Source organism: Saimiri boliviensis, chromosome 15 (genome assembly GCF_048565385.1).
Source record: "Saimiri boliviensis isolate mSaiBol1 chromosome 15, mSaiBol1.pri, whole genome shotgun sequence".
Lineage (NCBI taxonomy): Eukaryota > Metazoa > Chordata > Mammalia > Primates > Cebidae > Saimiri > Saimiri boliviensis.
Window position 1 is genome coordinate 10,690,422 of NC_133463.1, and position 7,471 is coordinate 10,697,892.

The window sequence follows — 7,471 nt, forward strand, 5'->3', positions numbered from 1 at the left end:
GCTCATGGCACACCTGTAAGTTTGTTAGTGTATGTCTATTACCTCTTTTCCAGAAGAGGAAACTGAAATCTGCAGATACCAACACACTTGTCTAAGGATATAAAGCTACGTTTCAAACACAAATCATTTAATTTCTTTCACACAATGCTGTATTTTGGGTTGCTTAGTGTGGGTTTAAGTCTTTGTGAAACTATTATTGTCTGTTACCTAGAGCAGGCTCAAAACTCCTTGAAAAGAATCTGTCTCCATACACCTCTGTGGGAACAGGAGATGCTTTCTAGTAATGGACATCTCTTTTGTCTGGTCCCTCGGGATGATAATCCCACTCTAGGCTCAGCTGCCTTTTAAAGCACAGGTCTTCACACATAACTGGTAACTTGAAATATTTGCACTCTAGGTACCTGACAGGGACTATCTAACTCACTTGCTATCAAAAGCTCAATTGTGCAAAAAGTAATAGTTATGAAAACCACTGCAAAGGGCGTGCCACCATTTCCCTAGACAGACCAAAATCTATCCCTGGATTAAGCCAGAACTGATAAGCATTATGCTTATCTACTTCACTGAGGGACACTGATAGAAGCAGCCCTTCAAACTCATTGCCGTTTTTCTTTTAAGGATGCTGTTCACTGTATTAGCAAAATGTCTTCTTTATGAGAAACCAAAGGAAAAACAATTGAGTTTCTTCTGAGCATATTTTTTTCCTCATGGACACGCAGATCTTGTTACTTAACACATTCCCTTATTGAAAGGCTCAGAAATAGTAAATTCATGACCTGGTACCAGCAAATGTGCTGGGAATTACATTAACTATTTTATATTCTAACTGCTTGCCTACTTTATCTTATCTTTCATAGCTTTATTTTCCCCATTTTCTTACCTTTTTTATCCACTTATTTAAATTTATTCCTCTTATCAAAAAGAAGTGTTTTTATAAACTACCTTGAAGCATTTCTTTAAAAGTAGGATTTCAATAAATGTACATTGTCAAGAACAGTATGGGGATAAGATTTAAATATATCTGGACTCACTAACCCCCACTGTTAGTCTTTTTATAACTTTTCCTTCAAACCAAGGAACTTGAGGCTCATGAGTGAGAAAGGATTCTACTAAAAGGAGAAAGATCACCGTGTTTCCTTGAGACAGAATAAAATCAACTACTATTTTACAAAGTTCCAAAAAAATAACATGTTAAGCAAATCTATCTTCTATATGATTACCTACATAGGCAATTTTGGACCTCTATCCTAACATATTACTTTATTATTTATATTTAATAGCTATATATGATATGTCACCACTAACTCACATCTTAAACCATTGCTAAGGGGATTTCACCAATTAAAAAAAAATCCTAAAGGCCACTAACGTCCCACAGTCAGTTGATGAATCTAATCATGTTTTCGTTGTTCTTCCTCTTTATGTTTTCACTTTAATAACACCCGTTTTCAGTCTCCATCTTAGAGCTCTCTTTACCTTTGATTTTTGAGATCCTATTTATACCACAGTTTGTCTGTTTACCCTTAAAATTTTCATTCATTCATTCAGAAATATTTATTGAGGAGCCACTACTCATAACACAGTAATATGTTAAGAACAGTGCTAGATGCAAACTCTTCATTTGCCTTATCCTTACATGTTCCATTTCGTTTCTCTCATCACACCCAAACCTTCTTAGGAATGCTTCTTGAAATTCCTTCCCCATTTCTTTTTGCCTCTGCATTTTCTTGGCTGGAGGTTCCTTCCCTGCCATGACTTCACAACCATGTCCCTAGCAGGAATCCACATCCCCACTAACACTGAATACGTCCCTACTGGAATCCGTCCTCTCCCCTGGAGCCATCGCTGCCTCTCACCTTTCTCACAATTCTCACAGTGCCCTAGGCTTGATTTCTGAATCTGTTTGTGTGTTCTGCCTCTCTCTTGCAACACTTTTAAATTCTAGCAAGCTGTGAAATACTTTCTCTTCTGAAGTAGATTCTCTCTACACACTTTCCATTCTCTCAGCCTGGGGCCTGGCTCACCCTCTGGCTTGGCTCTTCCTCTTCCTCTCACCTGCATTACTGCCAGGGCTACCCCAGCGCCAAGCCTTCTGGGCAAATCCTTCTGTTCCCTCCACCCATGCATCCCGCACACTGTCACCGGATCAATCTTTAAAAAGCGCTGCTATTCCTGTGTCACTCAGCTGCTCAGAAACTTTCTGTGGCTCCCTACGGTTTACAAAACGGTGTTCTATTTACCTTTATATTTGGAATTTCTAAATCGATTTCTTGATCTTCTGATGAAACTGCTAGGTGAGTACACAATGCAGAGAAAAGGGAAAATCAGCTTTCATATCTTCAAATTGTTTTTCAACAAGAATAGATAAAGGACAAAATTTCAGTCCAGGTTGGGTTCGTTTGTGCACACTGCTACTAGAAACAAGGCAAAAAGGCCCATGTGAGCAGCATTAATTGTGAAAATTGTATCCACCAGGAAAACAAAGGCTTTGCCCCCACTCCAGAGATCTATAAAGGAGGAGAGGTGGAAAACCTGAGTGCAGCCTTGAAGCTCTGCACCCTCAGTGGTCGGAGAACTCTTGTGCCATCTCTGTGGCTCATTCAGGCTATTCAGCTGCCATCCTGCACTTTCTCTTAGAGCATATTCAGTAATGACATGACCCCACTTGTCACATCCACTGTGCCACATGTAGTTAAGTTCACGCCTCTCTTCAGACAATGCACTTCCACAGATGACCAGCTGGATGCCATCCAACTGGAAGCATACCCAGATTGGGATGCAATAAAAGGAATCAGAGAGAAGGAAAATGGAGAAAACTGCTCAGAATTTTCCTCCGAAAGCATAGTAACATCACAGCTCCTGAGGTCCTCACAGTCTTCTCCCAAAGAATTTCTGTCTTGTATCATGTGTGGATAGAAAGGATCTTTAGTGAGCAATAGAAGACATATCCAAAAATGCACCATAATAAGTAGGCAGAGGTGTGGTTTGTGCGTGGGTGCAATGGAAGAGGATGGCACGTTAGGAAGCAGAAAGCGTTTGTGGTCAGAAAAGCCTGAGTTTCAATTCTGCCTCACTCAGCTATCAACTGTGAAACGTTGGCTATGGAACCCAGTTCTCCTGTGCCTCAGTTTCTTCATCTTTAAAGTGGAGCTCATCACAGCTTCCAGAGTGTAGTGAGAAGTGAAATTAAGAGTTTGCCGGATGAAAGGCAGGATGCCTTGTATTATGACTATGTTCTAAAGCACATACCTGCCACTGTATTTTCACGATAAAAATGCATCTGGTTCATAAGAGAAAACTAGTGATGAGAAGACTTCTCATTTATGTGACACGGTTAGCCTCCTGTGTTTGTTCCTTCGTTCATAGTCTCTGGAGCATATTTTCTTTTGAGATCTTGAGGTTTCTCTAGCTTTATTTTTATAAACAGAACTTCCATGATGCACATTAAATTCAACAGAGTAATTCCCTCTGCACCTAACTTCAGATGTTAGGCATAGCAAGGACTGACTTCTGGTTTCCTTTTCATTATAGTCAAAGGCAGAAAAGTGCCTAGCTTTATCAGTTTTCTGTTTTCTCTTTCCTTCATCTGAAATGTACGATTATCCTGGTTAGAGTGCCAAGGAAACTATGGGAAGAGCAGGCAAGTGAGTGCACACACCTCTTTCAGCTTTAGCCAGTGCCTGCAGAAGCCCCTTTAAGGCTTCATCTTCAGCTGCAGATAATGAGAAGCGGATGGCGAATAAGAGCCCCGGCAATTCACTGTTTCTCACCATAAAGCACAAGCCAATACTTACTTCTGTTTAAACAAAATGTCCACATTGGCAAAGGCCTTGACGGACAGATGTACTTAATGCTAACCTTGACTCTGGATGAGAGAAGGAAAAATAAAATAAAGAGGAGATCTTGGAGTTTGCTCATCTTCTTTCTCTTGATGCAAAAGTAGGGAGATTTGAGGGCCTGTGAATGTTGTTCATAGTTTCTTTTCCTGTGTACAGTCACATACATTTCCCTTGAGGAATGGCCCCAGCGGGAATCAGCAAACTGACTCCTGAATTGGGAACAATAAGGTGACCTCCAAGCGAGTTGAAGCTGCCAAATGCGTTACAGGATGGATCAGTCTGTCTTGCTGGACTCTGGTTCTCCAGGTTGAGGGCTTCATTCTCCAGCAACGACTGGGTCATCAGAGGGGACAGCTTAGATGTAAACCCAGAGAGCTCATCTTGGGGGATGACAGCACCTGAGGTGTTATATACTTTGATTTTCAGGTTTGGCAGTGGATCCAGAATTGGAGAGTTGGTCATTGGAATTTTGTCTGAGACGTCATGCAGGGCATAGACGGGTCCTCTGTACATGGCTGCAGCTCACATGAGGTCTGGCGGTACTGCCAGCAGATCTTTTCTTGCTGCTTTGATGTTCACAGGCTGAAAGCCCCCATTTAGTGCTGAAGAGCCAATAATATCTGACTCAAAGTCACGATGATTCTTCTGATACACAAACAAGGCCACAACTACAGAGACTGTCAGGCAAACGATCACTGCTATCACAATCCCAACATACAGAGCAACATCATCTGAATCAGGAGCAGAAGAAAATCCATATTCATTCTGGGTTCTCTGTTCAGTTGAAATGGGATAAACGAAACTCTGCATGCAAAGCCCATCAGTGCAGTTCTTGGATTGCAAGACCAACCTTCGCAGTCCTTGCCTCCATTCTTGGGGGCTGGTGCTGTACACTCCCTCCTGCGCCAGTGGGTACACTCAGTTCCACAGGTAGACCACTTGCTCCATGATGTCCACCTGCCATCCACTGGGCATAATGTAGTACAGGTTATTTTCTGTACACTCTGCTCTTCACAGAAGGCACGCCCATTGGGTGGTGCCGGGTTGGTACGAGTCCTTGTACATTTCTGATACCTTTGTCCACAGCAGCTATTACACACAGACCACTCTGTCCAGGTGGACCAGCCACCATTGACATAGACTATGACAGTGGCAGTTGTGCTTTTCCTCTTGGCAACAGTGTTTTTTGGCAACACAGGTATAATTTGCAGTATCAGAGAGGCGGGCCTGCTTTATGATGAGGTTGTGATCAATAGTAATATAAAAATTCCAATCTTCAACGGGATCAATTGTGTCTTCATTTTTCATCCATTCCACTGTCTCTGCAAGTCCGCAGCCTCCTTCCCTCTTTCCCGACCGAATGTCTTCCTGCACTCCTCCTTGCTCGCTCAAAAAGTGTGTATTTTAATCCCTTTTTGATGTCTTTTCTATTTTAGTTTATAGCCATATATATTTTACTGTTTGACTTTACTTTTTGTTATTTTTTTCTTGTTATTGGTATATGCTCATTTTCTTTCTTAGGCTTTGATAGTAGTTAAAAATGTTTAATGGGTCAGGCCTTAAGAATTTCACCCAAATATACAAGATGGGACTTAGAGCATTCCTATATATTGTCCAGTTATTTTTAATGTACAATGCAATCTGTTTATTTCTTTTAGCCTACTTTTACATGGTATATATAATATATTTGTTTGACCAGACAGGGTTTAAATCTTTCAGAGGAAGATTTGGACTTGTATAAGTACTGAACAGCAGTTTTTAAATTCTTACCTCTCTATGATATTTTCTGCTTTATGTTCTTTATGAGACGTTCGTAATTGTAGATATTACATGTGCTATAACAGACCCATGTGCAAATTCAAATATTGTAATACATGTAAAATTCATTTTTGTAGCTCTCTTTAATGTTTATTAAAATTTAAAATTCAGGCCAGGCACAGTGACTCATACCTGTAATCCTAGCACTTTGGGAGGTGGAGGTGGGAGGATCACTTGAGCTCAGGAGTTTGAGACCAGCCTGGGCAACATAGTGAGACCTTGTCTCTTCAAAAAATTAAAAAAAAAAAAAAAAAGTGAGGTAGGAGGATCCTTAGGTCCCTGGAGGTCAAGACTGCAGTGAGCTTTATTCCTGTGATCCATATCTGGATAATTACCTCTAATCTGTAGTCTGCTTTAGATTTCAGTGCATTTTCCTAGTCTGTATTTTCATGTAAGTGTTGAGATTTTTGAGTAAAAATGTTGAACAATTTATGTTCGACTTTTGAGACAAAGAAAAGAATCTTTCCCAGTTCTGGAATCTGGACCCTCCAAGATCAAGTTGCTGACAGACTTGGTGTCTGGCAAAGACCTGTTTCTTTGTTCATAGTCACCTGTCTTCTCTCTAATCTTACATGATAGAAGGAGAAGGAGAACCCTGGGTGTCTTCTGTAAGGCCACTAATTCCACTCATGTGGGTTCTGTCTTCATGACCTAATCACCTCCAAAAGGACTCACCTCCAGGTATCCTCATACTGGGGATTAGGTTTCAAATATAAATTTTAAGGGAACACAAACACTCTATGTATTAGGGCATTAATTCTCCTTAAGTGACAAAGCAGGACTTTAACTCTCACCAAATTCAGCCAGCATTTCTGAGAGCAGGTTTGGCAAACTATGTTTGTAAAGAACCGGATAGATACTAAACTGTTAGCTTCGCGGGACATGCAGCCTGTGTTGCTGTTCTGGTGTGCCGTTGTAGTGCAAATGTATCCATACACAATACGTCAGCAAAGGATCATGGCTGTGATTCAGGAAAATTTTATTTACAAAAACAGGTGGTGGATTGGATTTGGCCAAACTATGTTCTAAGCAGACTCCTGCCATAGGGATTTTAAAAAAGAGCAGGAGACAGACGGTCACTTTTCCTACCAGCTTTCAAAATGTAAGTTTAAGTTTTCTAAGTGGAAATTTTAAACCTGCTTTAGCATAAATCATGAAACACATGAAGTTTATTAATGACCTATTATGAAGTATTGTTCCAAAGCAGGCGATTTCTAAAAAAGTAGTTGAAATGTTTGCCTTCCTGTTGGTATAGTATTTGTGTAAAAGGGAAGTAAAATAATGCAGGACGTGAAGTTTAATACTCAAGTGAGATAGATTTATTCAAAACAATATGAAAGAAACAGTTAAATCACAGGATGTAAGATTGATATGCAAAAATCAGTGTTGATTCTATATTAAAGAACTGAATAGTCTAAAATTTTTAAAAAATCCATTCACAGTAGCATTTAAAAAAACAATATGCTTAGGAATAAATTTTAACAAGAAGCGCAAGAGCTACACTGGATATAAAAAGCATTGCTGGGAGAAATTAAAGAAGATCTATTAATAAACATAGGCATACACCATGTTTATGGATTGGAGGACTCAATCTTATTAAGATGGAAGTTCTTCCACATTTGAGCAATAGGTTCAATGTAATCCCTGGCAGAATTCCAGCAGGATTTTTTTTTTTTTTTTTTTTTTTTGTAGAAGTGAACAAGCTGATCCTAAAATTTAAATGGAAATACAAAGGATCTAGGATAGTTCAAAAAGAGGAAAAAAGTTGGATTTACACTACCTTATTACAAAACTTACCATACAGCTACAGTCAT

The 7,471-nt window shown here is 39.8% G+C and overlaps 1 pseudogene; it reads right to left on the reverse strand.

The window, feature by feature from the left end:
* Positions 1–2,379: 2,379 nt before the first annotated feature.
* Positions 2,380–7,471, reverse strand: LOC101029283 (netrin receptor UNC5C-like; annotated as a pseudogene).